Source organism: Stenella coeruleoalba, assembly GCF_951394435.1.
Source record: "Stenella coeruleoalba genome assembly, contig: scaffold_144, whole genome shotgun sequence".
Taxonomy (NCBI): Eukaryota; Metazoa; Chordata; class Mammalia; order Artiodactyla; family Delphinidae; genus Stenella; species Stenella coeruleoalba.
This window is the reverse complement of record NW_027645893.1, coordinates 323,303-349,520: the sequence shown is the minus strand read 5'-3', so window position 1 is coordinate 349,520 and position 26,218 is coordinate 323,303. Positions and strand designations below refer to the sequence as shown.

The window sequence follows — 26,218 nt, the reverse complement described above, 5'->3', positions numbered from 1 at the left end:
GTTGGCAATTGACATCCCACCCATCAGCATAACAAGGCTCCCAGTTCTCCATGGCCTGTCCTGCCTTTCTGGATTTTACACTTTTTTCAGATGGCCCTTTTGACCGGGGGGAAGTGAGACTTCATTGTAGTGCAGATTTCCTTTGCAAGTTTGCTTGGTTGGCCAAAAAGGGCGTATGCGTTTTTTCCTGAATATATTCAGGAAAAAACGCATACGCCCTTTTTGGCCAAGTGCATCATTGTGGACGTTCTGCCTCTTTTCCTATGCTTTCAATGCAATTCCAGTCTACCTCCTGAAATCGGTTTCCTGCAATTCTGCCCTGCTTTCAAGTCCTCTTGGCAGCCTTACTTCAGTATATTTTCGGACGATAGCTGTCATTTATAACTCTGCAGGTTTGTGAATTACAGTGCCCCTGAGCTCCTTTCTTCAACTCGCTTTCTTGTGACCTGGCCGCAACACCGCAAGATGGCTTCAGGCCCTAATCTCATTCCGGCACGGCACGCTGAGCCTTTGGTTAATTCCTCTTCCTGGTGGGAAATGAGAGTTAAATTTGCCCGTCCAGACACCTCCAGCAAGTCTCTCATTGGTTCTCGCTATTCCTGTTCATCTTCCGCAGAAATTGCAAACTGGGCCAAACAGGAGGTTAAAGGGACTGACTCTCCAAGTCGGGAGAGTGTTAGTAAAGCGTCTGGAATGTTGCACCCGAGTACCAGGGTACGAAAACTGAGACATATTTGAACACGTCTCCCGTTCACACGGTTGGCCATACTCTGGGTTCCACATGCATGTTTTAGCTGAAGGAAGAATACCTTAAACCTGGAGAGTTGAGACCCGTGGAATGGGTACCATGCAATATGACTTCAAAGGGTCTTCATTTGCTCACCGAACCTCTCCAATCCTATCACTGCTGCGTTTATGCCCCTGTACACACACTTGATTCTCTTTTGGAGACATAGCAATCCATAGGTTTTCAGATACTTACTAGTCAGGTACATTCTTAGGCGTTTAATATGGGGTGTTGAGTCCATTTCGTTGAGCAAGGAGTAGCTCTTGTCTATTCCATATTTGGCTTAAGGAACTTTATCTGTGCTCATTTCAATCTCTGGTTTTATGCAGCACCCCAACTCACCTTTCCCCTTAAGCAAGCATAAGTTGGTTTTCTAAATTTGAGACCCTGTTCTGTTTTGGAATTCAGTTCCTGTGTAGGCAAGTTTACATTCCGTGTATTACTGATATCTTATGATGTTTCTTTTTCTGTGTGAATTATTTCAGTTAGAATCATCGTACCTGAATACAGTCATTATGCTGCTACGGGCCTGATGACATAGATTTCATTGCTGAGTGATACTGCATTGTACGTAAGTACCACAAGTTCTTTATCCATTTTTCAATTTCTGTGATATTGAACATGTACTGTAAACGAGGTTCTTGTAAACAGAGGCGTCCCAAACTTTGGGGTGGCTGTGTCTTTTTTATTTTAATTTCCCTAAGCTATAGGACCATAAGTGGAAGTGCCCTAGGCTCTGTTGCTTTGTTTTTTAGATGTTTCAGGAAACACCATACACTTCTGCGGAGTGTCTGTTGGCAATTGACATCCCACCCATCAGCAAAACAAGGCTCCCAGTTCTCCATGGCCTGTCCTGCCTTTCTGGATTTTACACTTTTTTCAGATGGCCCTTTTGACCGGGGGGAAGTGAGACTTCATTGTAGTGCAGATTTCCTTTGCAAGTTTGCTTGGTTGGCCTAAAAGGGCGTATGCGTTTTTTCCTGAATATATTCAGGAAAAAACGCATACGCCCTTTTTGGCCAAGTGCATCATTGTGGACGTTCTGCCTCTTTTCCTATGCTTTCAATGCAATTCCAGTCTACCTCCTGAAATCGGTTTCCTGCAATTCTGCCCTGCTTTCAAGTCCTCTTGGCAGCCTTACTTCAGTATATTTTCGGACGATAGCTGTCATTTATAACTCTGCAGGTTTGTGAATTACAGTGCCCCTGAGCTCCTTTCTTCAACTCGCTTTCTTGTGACCTGGCCGCAACACCGCAAGATGGCTTCAGGCCCTAATCTCATTCCGGCACGGCACGCTGAGCCTTTGGTTAATTCCTCTTCCTGGTGGGAAATGAGAGTTAAATTTGCCCGTCCAGACACCTCCAGCTAGTCTCTCATTGGTTCTCGCTATTCCTGTTCATCTTCCGCAGAAATTGCAAACTGGGCCAAACAGGAGGTTAAAGGGACTGACTCTCCAAGTCGGGAGAGTGTTAGTAAAGCGTCTGGAATGTTGCACCCGAGTACCAGGGTACGAAAACTGAGACATATTTGAACACGTCTCCCGTTCACACGGTTGGCCATACTCTGGGTTCCACATGCATGTTTTAGCTGAAGGAAGAATACCTTAAACCTGGAGAGTTGAGACCCGTGGAATGGGTACCATGCAATATGACTTCAAAGGGTCTTCATTTGCTCACCGAACCTCTCCAATCCTATCACTGCTGCGTTTATGCCCCTGTACACACGCTTGATTCTCTTTTGGAGACATAGCAATCCATAGGTTTTCAGATACTTACTAGTCAGGTACATTCTTAGGCGTTTAATATGGGGTGTTGAGTCCATTTCGTTGAGCAAGGAGTAGCTCTTGTCTATTCCATATTTGGCTTAAGGAACTTTATCTGTGCTCATTTCAATCTCTGGTTTTATGCAGCACCCCAACTCACCTTTCCCCTTAAGCAAGCATAAGTTGGTTTTCTAAATTTGAGACCCTGTTCTGTTTTGGAATTCAGTTCCTGTGTAGGCAAGTTTACATTCCGTGTATTACTGATATCTTATGATGTTTCTTTTTCTGTGTGAATTATTTCAGTTAGAATCATCGTACCTGAATACAGTCATTATGCTGCTACGGGCCTGATGACATAGATTTCATTGCTGAGTGATACTGCATTGTACGTAAGTACCACAAGTTCTTTATCCATTTTTCAATTTCTGTGATATTGAACATGTACTGTAAACGAGGTTCTTGTAAACAGAGGCGTCCCAAACTTTGGGGTGGCTGTGTCTTTTTTATTTTAATTTCCCTAAGCTATAGGACCATAAGTGGAAGTGCCCTAGGCTCTGTTGCTTTGTTTTTTAGATGTTTCAGGAAACACCATACACTTCTCCGGAGTGTCTGTTGGCAATTGACATCCCACCCATCATCATAACAAGGCTCCCAGTTCTCCATGGCCTGTCCTGACTTTCTGGATTTTACACTTTTTTCAGATGGCCCTTTTGACCGGGGGGAAGTGAGACTTCATTGTAGTGCAGATTTCCTTTGCAAGCTTGCTTGGTTGGCCAAGAAGGGCGTATGTATTTTTTCCTGAATATATTCAGGAAAAAACGCATACGCCCTTTTTGGCCAAGTGCATCATTGTGGACGTTCTGCCTCTTTTCCTATGTTTTCAATGCAATTCCAGTCTACCTCCTGAAATCGGTTTCCTGCAATTCTGCCCCGCTTTCAAGTCCTCTTGGCAGCCTTACTTCAGTCTATTTTTGGACGATAGCTGTCATTTATAACTCTGCAGGTTTGTGAATTACAGTGCCCCTGAGCTCCTTTCTTCAACTCGCTTTCTTTTGAGCTGGCCGCAACACCGCAGGATGGCTTCAGGCCCTAATCTGGTTCTGGCACAGCACACTGAGCCTTTGGTTATTTCCTCTTCCTGGTGGGAAATGAGAGTTATATTTGCCCGTCCAGACACCTCCAGCTAGTCTCTCATTGGTTCTCCCTATTCCTGTTCATCTTCCGCAGAAATTGCAAACTGGGCCAAACAGGAGGTTAAAGGCGCTGACTCTCCAAGTGGGGAGAGTGTTAGTAAAGCGTGTGGAATGTTGCACCCGAGTGCCAGGGGAGGAAAACTGAGACATATTTGAACACATCTCCCGTTCACATGGTTGATCATACTCTGGGTTCCACATGCATGTTTTAGCTGAAGGAAGAATACCTTAAACCTGGAGAGTTGAGACCCGTGGAATGGGTACCATGCAATATGACTTCAAAGGGTCTTCATTTGTCACGGACCTCTCGAGTCCTATCACTGCTGCATTTATGCCCCTGTACACATGCTTGATTCTCTTTCGGAGACATAGCAATCCATAGGTTTTAAGATACTTACTAGTCAGGTACATTCTTAGGCGTTTAATGTGCGGTGTTGAGTCCATTTCGTTCAGCAAGGAGTAGCTCTTGTCTATTAAATACTTGGCTTAAGGAACTTTATCTGTGCTCATTTCAATCTCTGGTTTTATGCAGCACCCCAACTCACCTTTCCCCTTAAGCAAGCATAAGTTGGTTTTCTAAATTTGAGACCCTGTTCTGTTCTGTCATTCAGTTCCTGTGTAGCCAAGTTTACATTCCGTGTATTACTGATATCTTATGATGTTTCTTTTTCTGTGTGACTTATTTCAGTTAGAATCATCGTACCTGAATCCACTCATTATGCTGCTATGGGCCTTATGACATAGATTTCATTGCTGAGTGATACTGCATTGTACGTAAGTACCACAAGTTCTTTATCCGTTTTTCACTTTCTGTGATATTGAACTTGTACGGTAAACGAGGTTCTTGTAAACAGAGGCGTCCCAAACTTTGGGGTGGCTGTGTCTTTTTGATTTTAATTTCCCTAAGCTATAGGACCATAAGTGGAAGTGCCCTAGGCTCTGTTGCTTTGTTTCTTAGATGTTTCAGGAAACACCATACACTTCTCCCGAGTGTCTGTTGGCAATTTACATCCCGCCCATCAGCATAACAAGGCTCCCAGTTCTCCATGGCCTGTCCTGACTTTCTGGATTTTACACTTTTTTCAGATGGCCCTTTTGACCGGGGGGAAGTGAGACTTCATTGTAGTGCAGATTTCCTTTGCAAGCTTGCTTGGTTGGCCAAAAAGGGCGTATGCGTTTTTTCCTGAATATATTCAGGAAAAAACGCATACGCCCTTTTTGGCCAAGTGCATCATTGTGGACGTTCTGCCTCTTTTCCTATGCTTTCAATGCAATTCCAGTCTACCTCCTGAAATCGGTTTCCTGCAATTCTGCCCCGCTTTCAAGTCCTCTTGGCAGCCTTACTTCAGTATATTTTTGGACGATAGCTGTCATTTATAACTCTGCAGGTTTGTGCATTACAGTGCCCCTGAGCTCCTTTCTTCAACTCGCTTTCTTGTGAGCTGGCCGCAACACCGCAGGATGGTTTCAGGCCCTAATCTGGTCCCGGCACGGAACGCTGATCCTTTGGTTAATTCCTCTTCCTGGTGGGAAATGAGAGTTAAATTTGCCAGTCCAGACACCTCCAGCTAGTCTCTGATTGGTTCTCGCTATTCCTGTTCATCTTCCGCAGAAATTGCAAACTGGGCCAAACAGGAGGTTAAAGGGACTTACTCTCCAAATGGGGAGAGTGTTAGTAAAGCGTCTGGAATGTTGCACCCGAGTACCAGGGTACGAAAACTGAGACATATTTGAACACATCTCCCGATCACATGGTTGATCATACTCTAGGTTCCACATGCATGTTTTAGCTGAAGGAAGAATACCTTAAACCTGGGTAGTTGAAACCCGTGGAATGGGTACCATGCAATATGACTTCAAAGGGTCTTCATTTGCTCACCGAACCTCTCCAATCCTATCACTGCTGCGTTTATGCCCCTGTCCACATGCTTGATTCTCTTTCGGAGACATAGCAATCCATAGGTTTTAAGATACTTACAAGTCAGGTACATTCTTAGGCGTTTAATATGCGGTGTTGAGTCCATTTCGTTGAGCAAGGAGTAGCTCTTGTCTATTCCATATTTGGCGTAAGGAAATTTATCTGTGCTCATTTCAATCTCTGGTTTTATGCAGCACCCCAACTCACCTTTCCCCTTAAGCAAGCATAATTTGGTTTTCTAAATTTGAGACCCTGTTCTGTTTTGGAATTCAGTTCCTGTGTAGCCAAGTTTACATTCCGTGTATTAGTGATATCTTATGATGTTTCTTTTTCTGTGTGACTTATTTCAGTTAGAATCATCATACCTGAATCCACTCATTGTGCTGCTAAGGGCCTGATGACATAGATTTCATTGTTGAGTGATATTGCTTTGTAAGTAAATATCACAACTTCTTTATCCATTTCTCACTTTCTGCGATTTTGAACTTGTACTGTAAACGAGGTTCTTGTAAACAGAGGCGTCCCAAACTTTGGGGTGGCTGTGTCTTTTTGATTTTAATTTCCCTAAGCTATAGGACCATAAGTGGAAGTGCCCTAGGCTCTGTTGCTTTGTTTTTTAGATGTTTCAGGAAACACCATACACTTCTCCCAAGTGTCTGTTGGCAGTTGACATCCCGCCCATCAGCATAACAAGGCTCCCAGTTCTCCATGGCCTGTCCTGCCTTTCTGGATTTTACACTTTTTTCAGATGGCGCTTTTGACCGGGGGGAAGTGAGACTTCATTGTAGTGCAGATTTCCTTTGCAAGTTTGCTTGGTTGGCCAAAAAGGGCGTATGCGTTTTTTCCTGAATATATTCAGGAAAAAACGCATACGCCCTTTTTGGCCAAGTGCATCATTGTGGACGCTCTGCCTCTTTTCCTATGCTTTCAATGCAATTCCAGTCTACCTCCTGAAATCGGTTTCCTGCAATTCTGCCCCGCTTTCAAGTCCTCTTGGCAGCCTTACTTCTGTATATTTTTGGACGATAGCTGTCATTTATAACTCTGCATGTTTTTGAATTACAGTGCCCCTGAGCTCCTTTCTTCAACTCGCTTTCTTGTGAGCTGGCCGCAACACCACAGGATGTCTTCAGGCCCTAATCTGGTTCCGGCACGGCACGCTGAGCCTTTGGTTAATTCCTCTTCCTGGTGGGAAATGAGAGTTAAATTTGCCCGTCCAGACACCTCCAGCTAGTCTCTCATTGGTTCTCGCTATTCCTGTTCATCTTCCGCAGAAATTGCAAACTGGGCCAAACAGGAGGTTAAAGGGACTGACTCTCCAAGTCGGGAGAGTGTTAGTAAAGCGTCTGGAATGTTGCACCCAAGTACCAGGGTACGAAAACTGAGACATATTTGAACACATCTCCCGATCACATGGTTGATCATACTCTAGGTTCCACATGCATGTTTTAGCTGAAGGAAGAATACCTTAAACCTGGGTAGTTGAAACCCGTGGAATGGGTACCATGCAATATGACTTCAAAGGGTCTTCATTTGCTCACCGATCCTCTCCTAATCCTATCACTGCTGCGTTTACGCCCCTGTGCACATGCTTGTTTCTCTTTCGGAGACATAGCAATCCATAGGTTTTAAGATACTTACTAGTCAGGTACATTCTTAGGCGTTTAATATGGGGTGTTGAGTCCATTTCGTTGAGCAAGGAGTAGCTCTTGTCTATTCCATATTTGGCTTAAGGAACTTTATCTGTGCTCATTTCAATCTCTGGTTTTATGCAGCACCCCAACTCACCTTTCCCCTTAAGAAAGCATAAGTTGGTTTTCTAAATTTGAGACCCTGTTCTGTTCTGTAATTCAGTTCCTGTGTAGCCAAGTTTACATTCCGTGTATTACTGATATCTTATGATGTTTCTTTTTCTGTGTGACTTATTTCAGTTAGAAACATCATACCTGAATCCACTCATTGTGCTGCTAAGGGCCTGATGACATAGATTTCATTGCTGAGTGATACTGCATTGTACGTAAGTACCACAAGTTCTTTATCCATTTTTCACTTTCTGTGATATTGAACTTGTACGGTAAACGAGGTTCTTGTAAACAGAGGCGTCCCAAACTTTGGGGTGGCTGTGTCTTTTTTATTTTAATTTCCCTAAGCTATAGGACCATAAGTGGAAGTGCCCTAGGCTCTGTTGCTTTGTTTTTTAGATGTTTCAGGAAACACCATACACTTCTCCGGAGTGTCTGTTGGCAATTTACATCCCACCCATCAGCATAACAAGGCTCCCAGTTCTCCAAGGCCTGTCCTGCCTTTCTGGATTTTACACTTTTTTCAGATGGCCCTTTTGACCGGGGGGAAGTGAGACTTCATTATAGTGCAGATTTCCTTTGCAAGCTTGCTTGGTTGGCCAAAAAGGGCGTATGCGTTTTTTCCTGAATATATTCAGGAAAAAACGCATACGCCCTTTTTGTCCAAGTGCATCATTGTGGACGTTCTGCCTCTTTTCCTATGCTTTCAATGCAATTCCAGTCTACCTCCTGAAATCGGTTTCCTGCAATTCTGCACCGCTTTCAAGTCCTCTTGGCAGCCTTACTTCAGTATATTTTTGGACGATAGCTGTCATTTATAACTCTGCAGGTTTGTGAATTACAGTGCCCCTGAGCTCCTTTCTTCAACTCGCTTTCTTGTGACCTGGCCGCAACACCGCAGGATGGCTTCAGGCCCTAATCTGCTTCCGGCACAGCACTCTGAGCCTTTGGTAAATTCCTCTTCCTGGTGGGATATGAGAGTTAAATTTGCCCGTCCAGACACCTCCAGCTAGTCTCTCATTGGTTCTCGCTATTCCTGTTCATCTTCCGCAGAAATTGCAAACTGGGCCAAACAGGAGGTTAAAGGGACTGACTCTTCAAGTGGGGAGAGTGTCAGTAAAGCGTCTGGAATGTTGCACCCGAGTACCAGGGAGGAAAACTGAGACATATTTGAACACATCTCCCGTTCACACGGTTGATCATACTCTGGGTTCCACATGCATGTTTTAGCTGAAGGAAGAATACCTTAAACCTGGAGAGTTGAGACCCGTGGAATGGGTACCATGCAATATGACTTCAAAGGGTCTTCATTTGCTCACCGAACCTCTCCAATCCTATCACTGCTGCGTTTATGCCCCTGTACACACGCTTGATTCTCTTTTGGAGACATAGCAATCCATAGGTTTTAAGATACTTACTAGTCAGGTACATTCTTAGGCGTTTAATATGCGGTGTTGAGTCCATTTCGTTGAGCAAGGAGTAGCTCTTGTCTATTCCATATTTGGCTTAAGGAACTTTATCTGTGCTCATTTCAATCTCTGGTTTTATGCAGCACCCCACCTCACCTTTCCCCTTAAGCAAGCATATGTTGGTTTTCTAAATTTAAGGCCCTGTTCTGTTCTGTAATTCAGTTCCTGTGTAGCCAAGTTTACATTCCGTGTATTACTGATATCTTATGATGTTTCTTTTTCTGTGTGACTTATTTCAGTTAGAATCATCATACCTGAATCCACTGATTGTGCTGCTAAGGGCCTGATGACACAGATTTCATTGCTGAGTGATATTGCTTTGTAAGTAAATACCACAACTTCTTTATCTATTTTTCACTTTCTGTGATGTTGAACTTGTACTGTACACGAGGTTCTTGTAAACAGAGGCGTCCCAAACTTTGGGGTGGCTGTGTGTTTTTGATTTTAATTTCCCTAAGCTATAGGACCATAAGTGGAAGTGCCCTAGGCTCTGTTGCTTTGTTTTTTAGATGTTTCAGGAAACACCATACACTTCTCCAGAGTGTCTGTTGGCAATTGACATCCCACCCATCAGCATAACAAGGCTCCCAGTTCTCCATGGCCTGTCCTGCCTTTCTGGATTTTACACTTTTTTCAGATGGCCCTTTTGACCGGGGGGAAGTGAGACTACATTGTAGTGCAGATTTCCTTTGTAAGCTTGCTTGGTTGGCCAAAAAGGGCGTATGCGTTTTTTCCTGAATATATTCAGGAAAAAACGCATACGCCCTTTTTGGCCAAGTGCATCATTGTGGACGTTCTGCCTCTTTTCCTATGCTTGAAATGCAATTCCAGTCTACCTCCTGAAATCGGTTTCCTGCAATTCTTCCCCGCTTTCAAGTCCTCTTGGCAGCCTTACTTCAGTATGTTTTTGGACGATAGCTGTCATTTATTATTCTGCAGGTTAGTGAATTACAGTGCCCCTGAGTTCCTTTCTTCAACTCGCTTTCTTGTGAGCTACCCGCAACACCGCAGGATGGCTTAAGGCCCTAATCTGGTTCCGGCATGGCACGCTGAGCCTTTGGTTAATTCCTCTTCCTGGTGGGAAATGAGAGTTAAATTTGCCCGTTCAGACACCTCCAGCTAGTCTCTCATTGGTTCTCACTATTCCTGTTCATCTTCCGCAGCAATTGCAAACTGGGCCAAAGAGGAGGTTAAAGGCGCTGACTCTCCAAGTGGGGAGAGTGTTAGTAAAGCGTCTGGAATGTTGCACCCGAGTACCAGGGGAGGAAAACTGAGACATATTTGAAAACGTCTCCAGTTCACACGGTTGGCCATACTCTGGGTTCCACATGCATGTTTTAGCTGAAGGAAGAATACCTTAAACCTGGAGAGTTGAGACCCGTGGAATGGGTACCATGCAATATGACTTCAAAGGGTCTTCATTTGCTCACCGAACCTCTCCAATCCTATCACTGCTGCGTTTATGCCCCTGTACACACGCTTGATTCTCTTTTGGAGACATAGCAATCCATAGGTTTTCAGATTCTTACTAGTCAGGTACATTCTTAGGCGTTTAATATGGGGTGTTGAGTCCATTTCGTTGAGCAAGGAGTAGCTAGTGTCTATTCCATATTTGGCTTAAGGAACTTTATCTGTGCTCATTTCAATCTCTGGTTTTATGCAGCACCCCAACTCACCTTTCCCCTTAAGCAAGCGTAAGTTGGTTTTCTAAATTTGAGACCCTGTTCTGTTTTGGAATTCAGTTCCTGTGTAGCCAAGTTTACATTCCGTGTATTACTGATATCTTATGATGTTTCTTTTTCTGTGTGAATTATTTCAGTTAGAATCATCGTACCTGAATACACTCATTATGCTGCTACGGGCCTGATGACATAGATTTCATTGCTGAGTGATACTGCATTGTACGTAAGTACCACAAGTTCTTTATCCATTTTTCAATTTCTGTGATATTGAACATGTACTGTAAACGAGGTTCTTGTAAACAGAGGCGTCCCAAACTTTGGGGTGGCTGTGTCTTTTTTATTTTAATTTCCCTAAGCTATAGGACCATAAGTGGAAGTGCCCTAGGCTCTGTTGCTTTGTTTTTTAGATGTTTCAGGAAACACCATACACTTCTGCGGAGTGTCTGTTGGCAATTGACATCCCACCCATCAGCATAACAAGGCTCCCAGTTCTCCATGGCCTGTCCTGCCTTTCTGGATTTTACACTTTTTTCAGATGGCCCTTTTGACCGGGGGGAAGTGAGACTTCATTGTAGTGCAGATTTCCTTTGCAAGTTTGCTTGGTTGGCCAAAAAGGGCGTATGCGTTTTTTCCTGAATATATTCAGGAAAAAACGCATACGCCCTTTTTGGCCAAGTGCATCATTGTGGACGTTCTGCCTCTTTTCCTATGCTTTCAATGCAATTCCAGTCTACCTCCTGAAATCGGTTTCCTGCAATTCTGCCCTGCTTTCAAGTCCTCTTGGCAGCCTTACTTCAGTATATTTTCGGACGATAGCTGTCATTTATAACTCTGCAGGTTTGTGAATTACAGTGCCCCTGAGCTCCTTTCTTCAACTCGCTTTCTTGTGACCTGGCCGCAACACCGCAAGATGGCTTCAGGCCCTAATCTCATTCCGGCACGGCACGCTGAGCCTTTGGTTAATTCCTCTTCCTGGTGGGAAATGAGAGTTAAATTTGCCCGTCCAGACACCTCCAGCTAGTCTCTCATTGGTTCTCGCTATTCCTGTTCATCTTCCGCAGAAATTGCAAACTGGGCCAAACAGGAGGTTAAAGGGACTGACTCTCCAAGTCGGGAGAGTGTTAGTAAAGCGTCTGGAATGTTGCACCCGAGTACCAGGGTACGAAAACTGAGACATATTTGAACACGTCTCCCGTTCACACGGTTGGCCATACTCTGGGTTCCACATGCATGTTTTAGCTGAAGGAAGAATACCTTAAACCTGGAGAGTTGAGACCCGTGGAATGGGTACCATGCAATATGACTTCAAAGGGTCTTCATTTGCTCACCGAACCTCTCCAATCCTATCACTGCTGCGTTTATGCCCCTGTACACACGCTTGATTCTCTTTTGGAGACATAGCAATCCATAGGTTTTCAGATACTTACTAGTCAGGTACATTCTTAGGCGTTTAATATGGGGTGTTGAGTCCATTTCGTTGAGCAAGGAGTAGCTCTTGTCTATTCCATATTTGGCTTAAGGAACTTTATCTGTGCTCATTTCAATCTCTGGTTTTATGCAGCACCCCAACTCACCTTTCCCCTTAAGCAAGCATAAGTTGGTTTTCTAAATTTGAGACTCTGTTCTGTTTTGGAATTCAGTTCCTGTGTAGGCAAGTTTACATTCCGTGTATTACTGATATCTTATGATGTTTCTTTTTCTGTGTGAATTATTTCAGTTAGAATCATCGTACCTGAATACAGTCATTATGCTGCTACGGGCCTGATGACATAGATTTCATTGCTGAGTGATACTGCATTGTACGTAAGTACCACAAGTTCTTTATCCATTTTTCATTTTCTGTGATATTGAACATGTACTGTAAACGAGGTTCTTGTAAACAGAGGCGTCCCAAACTTTGGGGTGGCTGTGTCTTTTTTATTTTAATTTCCCTAAGCTATAGGACCATAAGTGGAAGTGCCCTAGGCTCTGTTGCTTTGTTTTTTAGATGTTTCAGGAAACACCATACACTTCTGCGGAGTGTCTGTTGGCAATTGACATCCCACCCATCAGCATAACAAGGCTCCCAGTTCTCCATGGCCTGTCCTGCCTTTCTGGATTTTACACTTTTTTCAGATGGCCCTTTTGACCGGGGGGAAGTGAGACTTCATTGTAGTGCAGATTTCCTTTGCAAGTTTGCTTGGTTGGCCAAAAAGGGCGTATGCGTTTTTTCCTGAATATATTCAGGAAAAAACGCATACGCCCTTTTTGGCCAAGTGCATCATTGTGGACGTTCTGCCTCTTTTCCTATGCTTTCAATGCAATTCCAGTCTACCTCCTGAAATCGGTTTCCTGCAATTCTGCCCTGCTTTCAAGTCCTCTTGGCAGCCTTACTTCAGTATATTTTCGGACGATAGCTGTCATTTATAACTCTGCAGGTTTGTGAATTACAGTGCCCCTGAGCTCCTTTCTTCAACTCGCTTTCTTGTGACCTGGCCGCAACACCGCAAGATGGCTTCAGGCCCTAATCTCATTCCGGCACGGCACGCTGAGCCTTTGGTTAATTCCTCTTCCTGGTGGGAAATGAGAGTTAAATTTGCCCGTCCAGACACCTCCAGCTAGTCTCTCATTGGTTCTCGCTATTCCTGTTCATCTTCCGCAGAAATTGCAAACTGGGCCAAACAGGAGGTTAAAGGGACTGACTCTCCAAGTCGGGAGAGTGTTAGTAAAGCGTCTGGAATGTTGCACCCGAGTACCAGGGTACGAAAACTGAGACATATTTGAACACGTCTCCCGTTCACACGGTTGGCCATACTCTGGGTTCCACATGCATGTTTTAGCTGAAGGAAGAATACCTTAAACCTGGAGAGTTGAGACCCGTGGAATGGGTACCATGCAATATGACTTCAAAGGGTCTTCATTTGCTCACCGAACCTCTCCAATCCTATCACTGCTGCGTTTATGCCCCTGTACACACGCTTGATTCTCTTTTGGAGACATAGCAATCCATAGGTTTTCAGATACTTACTAGTCAGGTACATTCTTAGGCGTTTAATATGGGGTGTTGAGTCCATTTCGTTGAGCAAGGAGTAGCTCTTGTCTATTCCATATTTGGCTTAAGGAACTTTATCTGTGCTCATTTCAATCTCTGGTTTTATGCAGCACCCCAACTCACCTTTCCCCTTAAGCAAGCATAAGTTGGTTTTCTAAATTTGAGACCCTGTTCTGTTTTGGAATTCAGTTCCTGTGTAGGCAAGTTTACATTCCGTGTATTACTGATATCTTATGATGTTTCTTTTTCTGTGTGAATTATTTCAGTTAGAATCATCGTACCTGAATACAGTCATTATGCTGCTACGGGCCTGATGACATAGATTTCATTGCTGAGTGATACTGCATTGTACGTAAGTACCACAAGTTCTTTATCCATTTTTCAATTTCTGTGATATTGAACATGTACTGTAAACGAGGTTCTTGTAAACAGAGGCGTCCCAAACTTTGGGGTGGCTGTGTCTTTTTTATTTTAATTTCCCTAAGCTATAGGACCATAAGTGGAAGTGCCCTAGGCTCTGTTGCTTTGTTTTTTAGATGTTTCAGGAAACACCATACACTTCTGCGGAGTGTCTGTTGGCAATTGACATCGCACCCATCAGCATAACAAGGCTCCCAGTTCTCCATGGCCTGTCCTGCCTTTCTGGATTTTACACTTTTTTCAGATGGCCCTTTTGACCGGGGGGAAGTGAGACTTCATTGTAGTGCAGATTTCCTTTGCAAGTTTGCTTGGTTGGCCAAAAAGGGCGTATGCGTTTTTTCCTGAATATATTCAGGAAAAAACGCATACGCCCTTTTTGGCCAAGTGCATCATTGTGGACGTTCTGCCTCTTTTCCTATGCTTTCAATGCAATTCCAGTCTACCTCCTGAAATCGGTTTCCTGCAATTCTGCCCTGCTTTCAAGTCCTCTTGGCAGCCTTACTTCAGTATATTTTCGGACGATAGCTGTCATTTATAACTCTGCAGGTTTGTGAATTACAGTGCCCCTGAGCTCCTTTCTTCAACTCGCTTTCTTGTGACCTGGCCGCAACACCGCAAGATGGCTTCAGGCCCTAATCTCATTCCGGCACGGCACGCTGAGCCTTTGGTTAATTCCTCTTCCTGGTGGGAAATGAGAGTTAAATTTGCCCGTCCAGACACCTCCAGCTAGTCTCTCATTGGTTCTCGCTATTCCTGTTCATCTTCCGCAGAAATTGCAAACTGGGCCAAACAGGAGGTTAAAGGGACTGACTCTCCAAGTCGGGAGAGTGTTAGTAAAGCGTCTGGAATGTTGCACCCGAGTACCAGGGTACGAAAACTGAGACATATTTGAACACGTCTCCCGTTCACACGGTTGGCCATACTCTGGGTTCCACATGCATGTTTTAGCTGAAGGAAGAATACCTTAAACCTGGAGAGTTGAGACCCGTGGAATGGGTACCATGCAATATGACTTCAAAGGGTCTTCATTTGCTCACCGAACCTCTCCAATCCTATCACTGCTGCGTTTATGCCCCTGTACACACGCTTGATTCTCTTTTGGAGACATAGCAATCCATAGGTTTTCAGATACTTACTAGTCAGGTACATTCTTAGGCGTTTAATATGGGGTGTTGAGTCCATTTCGTTGAGCAAGGAGTAGCTCTTGTCTATTCCATATTTGGCTTAAGGAACTTTATCTGTGCTCATTTCAATCTCTGGTTTTATGCAGCACCCCAACTCACCTTTCCCCTTAAGCAAGCATAAGTTGGTTTTCTAAATTTGAGACCCTGTTCTGTTTTGGAATTCAGTTCCTGTGTAGGCAAGTTTACATTCCGTGTATTACTGATATCTTATGATGTTTCTTTTTCTGTGTGAATTATTTCAGTTAGAATCATCGTACCTGAATACAGTCATTATGCTGCTACGGGCCTGATGACATAGATTTCATTGCTGAGTGATACTGCATTGTACGTAAGTACCACAAGTTCTTTATCCATTTTTCAATTTCTGTGATATTGAACATGTACTGTAAACGAGGTTCTTGTAAACAGAGGCGTCCCAAACTTTGGGGTGGCTGTGTCTTTTTTATTTTAATTTCCCTAAGCTATAGGACCATAAGTGGAAGTGCCCTAGGCTCTGTTGCTTTGTTTTTTAGATGTTTCAGGAAACACCATACACTTCTCCGGAGTGTCTGTTGGCAATTGACATCCCACCCATCAGCATAACAAGGCTCCCAGTTCTCCATGGCCTGTCCTGCCTTTCTGGATTTTACACTTTTTTCAGATGGCCCTTTTGACCGGGGGGAAGTGAGACTTCATTGTAGTGCAGATTTCCTTTGCAAGCTTGCTTGGTTGGCCAAGAAGGGCGTATGTATTTTTTCCTGAATATATTCAGGAAAAAACGCATACGCCCTTTTTGGCCAAGTGCATCATTGTGGACGTTCTGCCTCTTTTCCTATGTTTTCAATGCAATTCCAGTCTACCGCCTGAAATCGGTTTCCTGCAATTCTGCCCCGCTTTCAAGTCCTCTTGGCAGCCTTACTTCAGTCTATTTTTGGACGATAGCTGTCATTTATAACTCTGCAGGTTTGTGAATTACAGTGCCCCTGAGCTCCTTTCTTCAACTCGCTTTCTTTTGAGCTGGCCGCAACACCGCAGGATGGCTTCAGGCCCTAATCTGGTTCTGGCACAGCACGCTGAGCCTTTGGTTATTTCCTCTTCCTGGTGGGAAATGAGAGTTATATTTGCCCGTCCAGACACCTCCAGCTAGTCTCTCATTGGTTCTCCCTATTCCTGTTCATCTTCCGCAGAAATTGCAAACTGGGCCAAACAGGAGGTTAAAGGCGCTGACTCTCCAAGTGGGGAGAGTGTTAGTAAAGCGTGTGGAATGTTGCACCCGAGTGCCAGGGGAGGAAAACTGAGACATATTTGAACACATCTCCCGTTCACATGGTTGATCATACTCTGGGTTCCACATGCATGTTTTAGCTGAAGGAAGAATACCTTAAACCTGGAGAGTTGAGACCCGTGGAATGGGTACCATGCAATATGACTTCAAAGGGTCTTCATTTGCTCACCGAACCTCTCCAATCCTATCACTGCTGCGTTTATGCCCCTGCACACACGCTTGATTCTCTTTTGGAAACATAGCAATCCATAGGTTTTAAGATACTTACTAGTCAGGTACATTCTTAGGCGTTTAATATGGGGTGTTGAGTCCATTTCGTTGAGCAAGGAGTAGCTCTTGTCTATTCCATATTTGGCTTAAGGAACTTTATCTGTGCTCATTTCAATCTCTGGTTTTATGCAGCACCCCAACTCACCTTTCCCCTTAAGCAAGCATAAGTTGGTTTTCTAAATTTGAGACCCTGTTCTGTTTTGGAATTCAGTTCCTGTGTAACCAAGTTTACATTCCGTGTATTAGTGATATCTTATGATGTTTCTTTTTCTGTGTGACTTATTTCAGTTAGAATCATCATACCTGAATCCACTCACTGTGCTGCTAAGGGCCTGATGACATAGATTTCATTGCTGAGTGATATTGCTTTGTAAGTAAATACCACAACTTCTTTATCCATTTTTCACTTTCTGCGATGTTGAACTTGTACTGTAAACGAGGTTCTTGTAAACAGAGGCGTCCCAAACTTTGGGGTGGCTGTGTCTTTTTGATTTTAATTTCCCTAAGCTATAGGACCATAAGTGGAAGTGCCCTAGGTTCTGTTTCTTTGTTTTTTAGATGTTTCAGGAAACACCATACACTTCTCCCGAGTGTCTGTTGGCAATTGACATCCCACCCATCAGCATAACAAGGCTCCCAGTTCTCCATGGCCTGTCCTGCCTTTCTGGATTTTACACTTTTTTCAGATGGCCCTTTTGACAGGGGGGAAGTGAGACTTCATTGTAGTGCAGATTTCCTTTGCAAGCTTGCTTGGTTGGCCAAAAAGGGCGTATGCGTTTTTTCCTGAATATATTCAGGAAAAAACGCATACGCCCTTTTTGGCCAAGTGCATCATTGTGGACGTTCTGCCTCTTTTCCTATGCTTTCAATGCAGTTCCAGTCTACCTCCTGAAATTGGTTTCCTGCAATTCTGCCCCGCTTTCAAGTCCTCTTGGCAGCCTTACTTCAGTATATTTTTGGACGATAGCTGTCATTTATAACTCTGCAGGATTGTGAATTACAGTGCCCCTGAGCTCCTTTCTTCAACTCACTTTCTTGTGAGCTGGCAGCAACACCGCAGGATGGCTTCAGGCCCTAATCTGGTTCCGGCATGGCACGCTGAGCCTTTGGTGGTTTCCTCTTCCTGGTGGGAAATGAGAGTTAAATTTGCCCGTCCAGACACCTCCAGCTAGTCTCTCATTGGTTCTCCCTATTCCTGTTCATCTTCCGCAGAAATTGCAAACTGGGCCAAACAGGAGGTTAAAGGCGCTGACTCTCCAAGTCGGGAGAGTGTTAGTAAAGCATCTGGAATGTTGCACCCGAGTACCAGGGTACGAAAACTGAGACATATTTGAACACGTCTCCCGATCACATGGTTGATCATACTCTAGGTTCCACGTGCATGTTTTAGCTGAAGGAAGAATACCTTAAACCTGGGTAGTTGAAACCCGTGGAATGGGTACCATGCAATATGACTTCAAAGGGTCTTCATTTGCTCACCAAACCTCTCCAATCCTATCACTGCTGCGTTTATGCCCCTGTACACATGCTTGATTCTCTTTCGGAGACATAGCAATCCATAGGTTTTAAGATACTTACTAGTCAGGTACATTCTTAGGCGTTTAATATGCGGTGTTGAGTCCATTTCGTTGAGCAAGGAGTAGCTCTTGTCTATTCCATATTTGGCTTAAGGAACTTTATCTGTGCTCATTTCAATCTCTGGTTTTATGCAGCACCCCAACTCACCTTTCCCCTTAAGCAAGCATAAGTTGGTTTTCTAAATTTGATACCCTGTTCTGTTCTGTAATTCAGTTCCTGTGTAGCCAAGTTTACATTCCGTGTATTAGTGATATCTTATGATGTTTCTTTTTCTGTGTGAATTATTTCAGTTAGAATCATCGTACCTGAATCCACTCATTGTGCTGCTACGGGCCTGATGACATAGATTTCATTGCTGAGTGATACTGCATTGTACCTAAGTACCACAAGTTCTTTATCCATTTTTCACTTTCTGTGATATTGAACTTGTACGGTAAACGAGGTTCTTGTAAACAGAGGCGTCCCAAACTTTGGGGTGGCTGTGTCTTTTTGATTTTAATTTCCCTAAGCTATAGGACCATAAGTGGAAGTGCCCTAGGCTCTGTTGCTTTGTTTTTTAGATGTTTCAGGAAACACCATACACTTCTCCCGAGTGTCTGTTGGCAATTTACATCCCACCCATCAGCATAACAAGGCTCCCAGTTCTCCATTGCCTGTCGTGCCTTTCTGGATTTTACACTTTTTTCAGATGGCCCGTTTGACCAGGGGGAAGTGAGACTTCATTGTAGTGCAGATTTCCTTTGCAAGCTTGCTTGGTTGGCCAAAAAGTGCTTATGCGTTTTTTCCTGAATATATTCAGGAAAAAATGCATACGCCCTTTTTGGGCAAGTGCATCATTGTGGACGCTCTGCCTCTTTTCCTATGCTTTCAATGCAATTCCAGTCTACCTCCTGAAATCGGTTTCCTGCAATTCTGCCCCGCTTTCAAGTCCTCTTGGCAGCCTTACTTCAGTATATTTTTGGACGATAGCTGTCATTTATAACTCTGCAGGTTTGTGAATTACAGTGCCCCTGAGCTCCTTTCTTCAACTCGATTTCTTGTGAGCTGGCCGCAACACCGCAGGATGGCTTCAGGCCCTAATCTGGTTCCGGCACGGCACGCTGATCCTTTGCTTAATTCCTCTTCCTGGTGGGAAATGAGAGTTAAATTTGCCCGTCCAGACACCTCCAGCTAGTCTCTCATTGGTTCTCGCTATTCCTGTTTATCTTCCGCAGAAATTGCAAACTGGGCCAAACAGGAGGTTAAAGGGACTGACTCTCCAAGTCGGGAGAGTGTTAGTAAAGCGTTTGGAATGTTGCACCCGAGTACCAGGGTACGAAAACTGAGACATATTTGAACACGTCTCCCGATCACATGGTTGATCATGCTCTAGGTTCCACATGCATGTTTTAGCTGAAGGAAGAATACCTTAAACCTGGAGAGTTGAGACCCGTGGAATGGGTACCATGCAATCTGACTTCAAAGTGTCTTCATTTGCTCACCGAACCTCTCGAGTCCTATCACTGCTGCATTTATGCCCCTGTACACATGCTTGATTCTCTTTCGGAGACATAGCAATCCATAGGTTTTAAGATACTTACTAGTCAGGTACATTCTTAGGCGTTTAATATGCGGTGTTGAGTCCATTTCGTTGAGCAAGGAGTAGCTCTTGTCTATTCCATATTTGGCTTAAGGAACTTTATCTGTGCTCATTTCAATCTCTGGTTTTATGCAGCACCCCAACTCACCTTTCCCCTTAAGCAAGCATAAGTTGGTTTTCTAAATTTGAAACCCTGTTCTGTTCTGTAATTCAGTTCCTGTGTAGCCAAGTTTACATTCCGTGTATTACTGATATCTTATGATGTTTCTTTTTCTGTATGACTTATTTCAGTTAGATTCATCGTACCTTAATCCACTCATTATGCTGCTACGGGCCTGATTTCATAGATTTCATTGCGGAGTGATACTGCATTGTACGTAAGTACCACAAGTTCTTTATCCATTTTTCACTTTCTGTGATATTGAACTTGTACGGTAAACGAAGTTCTTGTAAACAGAGGCGTCCCAAACTTTGGTGGCTGTGTCTTTTTGATTTTAATTTCCCTAAGCTATAGGACCATAAGTGGAAGTGCCCTAGGCTCTGTTGCTTTGTTTTTTAGATGTTTCAGGAAACACCATACACTTCTCCCGAGTGTCTGTTGGCAATTTACATCCCGCCCATCAGCATAACAAGGCTCCCAGTTCTCCATGGCCTGTCCTGCCTTTCTGGATTTTACACTTTTTTCAGATTGCCCGTTTGACCAGGGGGAAGTGAGACTTCATTGTAGTGCAGATTTCCTTTGCAAGCTTGCTTGGTTGGCCAAAAAGGGCGTATGCGTTTTTTCCTGAATATATTCAGGAAAAAACGCATACGCCCTTTTTGGCCAAGTGCATCATTGTGGACGCTCTGCCTCTTTTCCTATGCTTTCAATGCAATTCCAGTCTACCTCCTGAAATTGGTTTCCTGCAATTCTGCCCCGCTTTCAAGTCCTCTTGGCAGCCTTACTTCAGTATATTTTTGGACGATAGCTGTCATTTATAACTCTGCAGGTTTGTGAATTACAGTGCCCCTGAGCTCCTTTCTTCAACTCTCTTTCTTGTGAGCTGGCCGCAACACCGCAGGATGGCTTCAGGCCCTAATCTGGTTCCGGCACGGCACGCTGAGCCTTTGGTTAATTCCTCTTCCTGGTGCGAAATGAGAGTTAAATTTGCCCGTCCAGACACCTCCAGCTAGTCTCTCATTGGTTCTCGCTATTCCTGTTCATCTTCCGCAGAAATTGCAAACTGGGCCAAACAGGAGGTTAAAGGGACTGACTCTCCAAGTCGGGAGAGTGTTAGTAAAGCGTCTGGAATGTTGCACCCGAGTACCAGGGTACGAAAACTGAGACATATTTGAACACGTCTCCCGATCACATGGTTGACCATACTCTAGGTTCCACATGCATGTTTTAGCTGAAGGAAGAATACCTTAAACCTGGGTAGTTGAAACCCGTGGAATGGGTACCATGCAATATGACTTCAAAGGGTCTTCATTTGCTCACCGAACCTCTCCAATCCTATCACTGCTGCGTTTATGCCCCTGTACACACGCTTGATTCTCTTTCGGAGACATAGCAATCCATAGGTTTTAAGATACTTACTAGTCAGGTACATTCTTAGGCGTTTAATATGCGGTGTTGAGTCCATTTCGTTGAGCAAGGAGTAGCTCTTGTCTATTCCATATTTGGCTTAAGGAACTTTATCTGTGCTCATTTCAATCTCTGGTTTTATGCAGCACCCCAACTCACCTTTCCCCTTAAGCAAGCATAAGATGGTTTTCTAAATTTGAGACCCTGTTCTGTTCTGTAATTCAGTTCCTGTGTAGCCAAGTTTACATTCCGTGTATTACTGATATCTTATGATGTTTCTTTTTCTGTGTGACTTATTTCAGTTAGAATCATCATACCTGAATCCACTCATTGTGCTGCTAAGGGCCTGATGACATAGATTTCATTGCTGAGTGATATTGCTTTGTAAGTAAATACCACAACTTCTTTATCCATTTTTCACTTTCTGCGATGTTGAACTTGTACTGTAAATGAGGTTCTTGTAAACAGAGGCGTCCCAAACTTTGGGGTGGCTGTGTCTTTTTGATTTTAATTTCCCTAAGCTATAGGAGCATAAGTGGAAGTGCCCTAGTCTCTGTTGCTTTGTTTTTTAGATGTTTCAGGAAACACCATACACTTCTCCCGAGTGTCTGTTGGCAATTGACATCCCGCCCATCAGCATAACAAGGCTCCCAGTTCTCCATGGCCTGTCCTGCCTTTCTGGATTTTACACTTTATTCAGATGGCCCTTTTGACCGGGGGGAAGTGAGACTTCATTGTAGTGCAGATTTCCTTTGCAAGCTTGCTTGGTTGGCCAAAAAGTGCGTATGCGTTTTTTCCTGAATATATTCAGGAAAAAACGCATACGCCCTTTTTGTCCAAGTGCATCATTGTGGACGTTCTGCCTCTTTTCCTATGCTTTCAATGCAATTCCAGTCTACCTCCTGAAATCGGTTTCCTGCAATTCTGCCCCGCTTTCAAGTCCTCTTGGCAGCCTTACTTCAGTATATTTTTGGACGATAGCTGTCATTTATAACTCTGCAGGTTTGTGAATTACAGTGCCCCTGAGCTCCTTTCTTCAACTCGCTTTCTTGTGAGCTGGCCGCAACACCGCAGGATGGTTTCAGGCCCTAATCTGGTCCCGGCACGGAACGCTGATCCTTTGGTTAATTCCTCTTCCTGGTGGGAAATGAGAGTTAAATTTGCCAGTCCAGACACCTCCAGCTAGTCTCTCATTGGTTCTCGCTATTCCTGTTCATCTTCCGCAGAAATTGCAAACTGGGCCAAACAGGAGGTTAAAGGGACTTACTCTCCAAGTGGGGAGTGTGTTAGTAAAGCATCTGGAATGTTGCACCCGAGTACCAGGGTACGAAAACTGAGACATATTTGAACACATCTCCCGATCACATGGTTGATCATACTCTAGGTTCCACATGCATGTTTTAGCTGAAGGAAGAATACCTTAAACCTGGTTAGTTGAAACCCGTGGAATGGGTACCATGCAATATGACTTCAAAGGGTCTTCATTTGCTCACCGAACCTCTCCAATCCTATCACTGCTGCGTTTATGCCCCTGTACACATGCTTGATTCCCTTTCGGAGACATAGCAATCCATAGGTTTTAAGATACTTACTAGTCAGGTACATTCTTAGGCGTTTAATATGCGGTGTTGAGTCTATTTTGTTGAGCAAGGAGTAGCTCTTGTCTATTCCATATTTGGCTTAAGGAACTTTATCTGTGCTCATTTCAATCTGTGGTTTTATGCAGCACCCCAACTCACCTTTCCCCTTAAGCAAGCATAAGTTGGTTTTCTAAATTTGAGACCCTGTTCTGTTTTGGAATTCAGTTCCTGTGTAGCCAAGTTTACATTCCGTGTATTAGTGATATCTTATGATGTTTCTTTTTCTGTGTGACTTATTTCAGTTAGAATCATCATACCTGAATCCACTCATTGTGCTGCTAAGGGCCTGAAGACATAGATTTCATTGCTGAGTGATATTGCTTTGTAAGTAAATACCACAACTTCTTTATCCATTTTTCACTTTCTGCGATGTTGAACTTGTACTGTAAACGAGGTTCTTGTAAACAGAGGCGTCCCAAACTTTGGGGTGGCTGTGTCTTTTTGATTTTAATTTCCCTAAGCTATAGGACCATAAGTGGAAGTGCCCCAGGCTCTGTTGCTTTGTTTTTTAGATGTTTCAGGAAACACCATACACTTCTCCCGAGTGTCTGTTGGCAATTTACATCCCGCCCATCAGCATAACAAGGCTCCCCGTTCTCCATGGCCTGTCCTCCCTTTCTGGATTTTACACTTTTTTCAGATGGCCCTTTTGACCGGGGGGAAGTGAGACTTCATTGTAGTGCAGATTTCCTTTGCAAGCTTGCTTGGTTGGCCAAAAAGGGCGTATGCGTTTTTTCCTGAATATATTCAGGAAAAAACGCATATGCACTTTTTGGCCAAGTGCATCATTGTGGACGTTCTGCCTCTTTTCCTATGCTTTCAATGCAATTCCAGTCTACCTCCTGAAATCGGTTTCCTGCAATTCTTCCCTGCTTTCAAGTCCTCTTGGCAGCCTTACTTCAGTATATTTTTGGATGATAGCTGTCATTTATAACTCTGCAGGTTTGTGAATTACAATGCCCCTGAGCTCCTTTCTTCAACTCGCTTTCTTTTGAGCTGGCCGCAACACCGCAGGATGGCTTCAGGCCCTAATCTGGTTCCGGCACGGCACGCTGAGCCTTTGGTTATTTCCTCTTCCCGGTGGGAAATGAGAGTTATATTTGCCCGTCCAGACACCTCCAGCTAGTCTCTCATTGGTTCTCCCTATTCCTGTTCATCTTCCGCAGAAATTGCAAACTGGGTCAAACAGGAGGTTAAAGGTGCTGACTCTCCAAGTGGGGAGAGTGTTAGTAAAGCATGTGGAATGTTGCACCCGAGTGCCAGGGGAGGAAAACTGAGACATATTTGAACACATCTTCCGTTCACACGGTTGATCATACTCTGGGTTCCACATGCATGTTTTAGCTGAAGGAAGAATACCTTAAACCTGGAGAGTTGAGACCCGTGGAATGGGTACCATGCAATATGACTTCAAAGGGTCTTCATTTGCTCATCGAACCTCTCCAATCCTATCACTGCTGCGTTTATGCCCCTGCACACACGCTTGATTCTCTTTTGGAGACATAGCAATCCATAGGTTTTAAGATACTTACTAGTCAGGTACATTCTTAGGCGTTTAATATGGGGTGTTGAGTCCATTTCGTTGAGCAAGGAGTAGCTCTTGTCTATTCCATATTTGGCTTAAGGAACTTTATCTGTGCTCATTTCAATCTCTGGTTTTATGCAGCACCCCAACTCACCTTTCCCCTTAAGCAAGCATAAGTTGGTTTTCTAAATTTGAGACCCTGTTCTGTTCTGTAATTCAGTTCCTGTGTAGCCAAGTTTACATTCCGTGTATTACTGATATCTTATGATGTTTCTTTTTTTGTGTGACTTATTTCAGTTAGAATCATCATACCTGAATCCACTCATTGTGCTGCTAAGGGCCTGATGACATAGATTTCATTGCTGAGTGATACTGCATTGTACATAAGTACCTGAAGTTCTTTATCCATTTTTCACTTTCTGCGATGTTGAACTTGTACTGTAAACGAGGTTCTTGTAAACAGAGGCGTTCCATACTTTGGGATGGCTGTGTCTGTTTGATTTTAATTTCCCTAAGCTATAGGACCATAAGTGGAAGTGCCCTAGGCTCTGTTGCTTTGTTTTTTACATGTTTCAGGAAACACCATACACTTCTCCTGAGTGTCTGTTGGCAATTTACATCCCACCCATCAGCATAACAAGGCTCCCAGTTCTCCGTGGCCTGTCCTGCCTTTCTGGATTTTACACTTTTTTCAGGTGGCCCTTTTGACCAGGCGGAAGTGAGACTTCATTGTAGTGCAGATTTCCTTTGCAAGCTTGCTTTGTTGGCCAAAAAGTGCGTATGCGTTTTTTCCTGAATATATTCAGAAAAAAACGCATACGCCCTTTTTGGCCAAGTGCATCATTGTGGACGTTCTGCCTCTTTTCCTATGCTTTCAATGCAATTCCAGTCTACCTCCTGAAATCGGTTTCCTGCAATTCTGCCCCGCTTTCAAGTCCTCTTGGCAACCTTACTTCAGTGTATTTTTGGACGATAGCTGTCATTTATAACTCTGCAGGTTTGTGCATTACAGTGCCCCTGAGCTCCTTTCTTCAACTCGCTTTCTTGTGACCTGGCCGCAACACCGCAGGATGGCTTCAGGCCCTAATCTGGTTCCGGCACAGCACGCTGAGCCTTTGGTTAATTCCTCTTCCTGGTGGGAAATGAGAGTTAAATTTGCCCGTCCAGACACCTCCAGCTAGTCTCTCATTGGTTCTCCCTATTCCTGTTCATCTTCCGCAGAAATTGCAAACTGGGCCAAACAGGAGGTTAAAGAGACTGACTCTCCAAGTGGGGAGAGTGTTAGTAAAGCGTCTGGAATGTTGCACCCGAGTACCAGGGTACGAAAACTGAGACATATTTGAACACGTCTCCCGATCACATGGTTGATCATACTCTAGGTTCCACATGCATGTTTTAGCTGAAGGTAGAATACCTTAAACCTGGGTAGTTGAAACCCGTGGAATGGGTACCATGCAATATGACTTCAAAGGGTCTTCATTTGCTCACCGAACCTCTCCAATCCTATCACTGCTGCGTTTATGCCCCTGTACACATGCTTGATTCTC

General features: G+C 44.0%; 1 long non-coding RNA gene across 2 annotated transcripts in view; it reads left to right on the top strand.

The window, feature by feature from the left end:
• The window catches only part of LOC307181486, a 523,016-nt gene extending 499,543 nt beyond the window's left edge, over window positions 1-23,473 (top strand). For both annotated transcript variants that reach the window (XR_013826879.1, XR_013826880.1), the window contains one exon: window positions 23,389-23,473. This is a non-coding gene — a long non-coding RNA (uncharacterized lncRNA). The remainder of the gene's footprint in view (window positions 1-23,388) is intronic.
• The last annotated feature ends 2,745 nt before the right edge of the window (window positions 23,474-26,218 follow it).